Below are 2,977 nucleotides of genomic sequence, written 5' to 3'. Positions count from 1 at the left end.
TATTATTTTATCACAATACAACGATTATCGTATTTAAACATCAAACAAATATACACTTAATTTAATTATTCTACTGATTATAATAACACGCACAATTATATAATCTTAATCTATTATCATCCTTACATTCTGCAAACTTTTTTATAACTAATCACTATGTTTCAACTATATTTAAAATATTCACTATATATGTTATAATGTAAAATAGTATTCGTCTTTATCCTTATACTTTATAATACTAATATATTGCAATATTGTCTAATATTACTCTATGGCCCAATGGCATTTCTATCGATCCATAACTGAGGCCCTTCTTCTAGCCTGCCACATCCACCCAACCTTATCCTGTTGCTGTAAAAAAATCTTTCTGTCTGCTGCCCCGTTCTTATCTCCTTCCCACATCTACTCACCCTCATCCGCTCACCCTCGTCTGCTCTCTACCTGCATTGTACCCGCGGTCGCCTGGATCCCCCGCAAGCAGAGGAGCTCCCAGCCAGCCAACTTGCAGGTAATCCTCATGGGAACCTCTCGCTCCCTCCTCCTCACCCCCCCATGGTGTTGCTAGATGGAGAAATCCCCATCCCTCTCTCTCTCTAACTCGTTTTGATTTCTTGCATCTTAGATCCGTTAATCCGTTCTGATGCTCACCAAGGGCAACAAGATCCTCCACCTAGGACAAATCTAATTACCAAGGTATATCCTTATATTTTAGCTCCAGCCATACTCCTGCTTTACAATACACTGTCCATATAAATGCTTTCTTATTTTTTTCTTATCCACATAAAATCGGTTGGAGGAAGGGTCTGATAGGTTTCATTTCCTATCCCGATACATGCTTGGCTCTCCCGATGTCCTCATGATATTAAAATTTCGTTTTCCCATAGGTTCAGTACAAAGTTCTTTAATTGTTAGTGCATATATATAATCTAAAGCTCAGTGCTTATTGTTCTTAATGGATGCTGTGTTTATACCTTCTGCCAACCCTTTGGGTTTATCTTGTGGATCTATTCTCATGGAGTTGGTTGAGCTATCCAGCACATCACTGGCTGAAGCAATGTTCGAGAAACTCGGTCTCCCTAAACCAGTGTACTTTGTGCATCATCTTTCACAAAATCGATTTAGAACAGAGATTCAATTTCATCGCACAAAAGCACGGTACCATGCTTCAGCGTGCCGGACTAAATTATCAAGCCGTATATGTCAGAATGTGGTAGCATCAATGAATCATGCAGCCGAGAAGGCCATCGAATACATGCAGAACAAATAGGGTAAGGTGCTTGTGGACTATAACTATTATCAACTAGAGCAAATGAAAATGGCACATACAAGATTATCAGCCAGGTTGCTAGAACAGTCAGATGAAATCAACCAGCACAGCAAAACCATCAAGCAGATAACTAAAGAAGCATGCAACTATGTGAAGCAAGTGCACAATGCATCAAACAGAATCCAAGACCTTGCTGCCGTTTTCTTAGACCCTGCTACCTCAATGTGTGTTTCTAATATGAAGCAAGCTATCATGGAGATTCACAGTTCAATTGTCGCGCTTCAAAGCTCTACAACTACGACATCTCAGTTCCTAGAGGAAAAAGGCATGTACTCAGATGATGAAGTGCCTGAATGGAGCTACAGTGGCCACTCAGATGAAGATTCAGCGGATGATATTCATCAACACATAGATGATGACTATGTCCCATCCCCATGAGCGTCATATTGAGCCTGCTGAACTGTCTCGTTGCCATGTGAAGCTGTATATGTATGGCTTCACCGCTAGGAAGCGGCTCTGTGTTTGTTGTGTTTAGTCTCCTAGGTTGCTTAAATAAGATGCGAAGCTGTCTACTCATAGCTTCGGCCTAGAAATCTTTATCCTTTTTGAACTTCAATCTGGACATGTATAAGTATAAAGTCTATGTCCTCGTGTTAAGACAGTGTTATTTATCTATGCTACGCCTTTGGTTTCATCCGCTGTGATTCTTCCTTTCAATATCTTCGCTATGAACATACATTAATTTACCTTTAATCTTCCAAGATCGAATCAATGAACATTTGCTAGCGTAATATACAAATAACTATTTGCCCTTTTTACTCAATTCTCCTTGTTCATCAATAGATAAAAAACAACCCTCTTCACCCATCAATTCGGTGTTACCAGAGAGCATCTCATGGAGAAGAACAAATCCTGGCCTTTCAACCTACCCACAGGTGTATGAATTTACTAATGCTACACCAAGTGCCATTTGAGTAGGCATACATATCTTTTTTATCTTTCTAACTTCCTAACACATTTATTACTACCACAGCCGATCAATTGAGCGAGTGGATGTTAATAGAGAGATACATGATTGATAATATTTCTTCTTCACAAGGTTTAATAAGCGCAGTAGAACACAAGACCAGAGAGGTTGTGGAGCTGTGTTCCCACTACATACTAGCACGGTGGGATGGATTGCCTATGGATGAGCACCACGTCACGCCACTCATTTCGGAACATCTTCATCTGCCATATCAACCATATCTGTATCCTCCATATGAAAACGAATCCTGGTTGGTGCAGATTTAATGAATGAGGCAAACACAACTTATGCACATGCGGTTCTATCCAGTGGAGTGACCATGGCACTAGATGGGACTGAAGTTCTATGTTACCCTGTGAAAAATGTTGGTGTGCCAATGGAAGCAACACTGTACGATTTTCAGATTGAGGAAATGATGGAGACAGCGACTGCACATCTAAAGGTAAAGATCTATGGTTTGCCGTTACATCTTTGGACTAGAAGAGCAATTGAGCGTGCCCTGCAGCCACATTGCATTGTTGAGAATGTTAGTCAAGCCAATCTCAGCTTTTGCAAGCTTCGATCAGTAAATTACACGGCATGGGCTGTTAGAACTGCTGTGCCATTCCCATGGTATATACTTGTTCATGTCTCCAGCAAGTATGACAAAGGAAGAAACCAAAGCAGTGGCCACAAGAACACAG

General features: G+C 40.5%; 1 long non-coding RNA gene across 1 annotated transcript; it reads left to right on the top strand.

The window, feature by feature from the left end:
• Window positions 1–200: 200 nt before the first annotated feature.
• LOC123188005 (uncharacterized) lies at window positions 201–1,959 on the top strand. Its single transcript, XR_006494292.1, has 2 exons — window positions 201–508; window positions 623–1,959. It is a non-coding gene; the product is annotated as an uncharacterized lncRNA (long non-coding RNA).
• Window positions 1,960–2,977: the final 1,018 nt, after the last annotated feature.

The sequence above is a fragment of the Triticum aestivum genome, chromosome 2A (genome assembly GCF_018294505.1).
Source record: "Triticum aestivum cultivar Chinese Spring chromosome 2A, IWGSC CS RefSeq v2.1, whole genome shotgun sequence".
In the NCBI taxonomy this organism is placed as follows: domain Eukaryota; kingdom Viridiplantae; phylum Streptophyta; class Magnoliopsida; order Poales; family Poaceae; genus Triticum; species Triticum aestivum.
The sequence above is the reverse complement of the archived record's forward strand: the minus strand, read 5'-3'. Positions and strand labels throughout refer to the sequence as shown.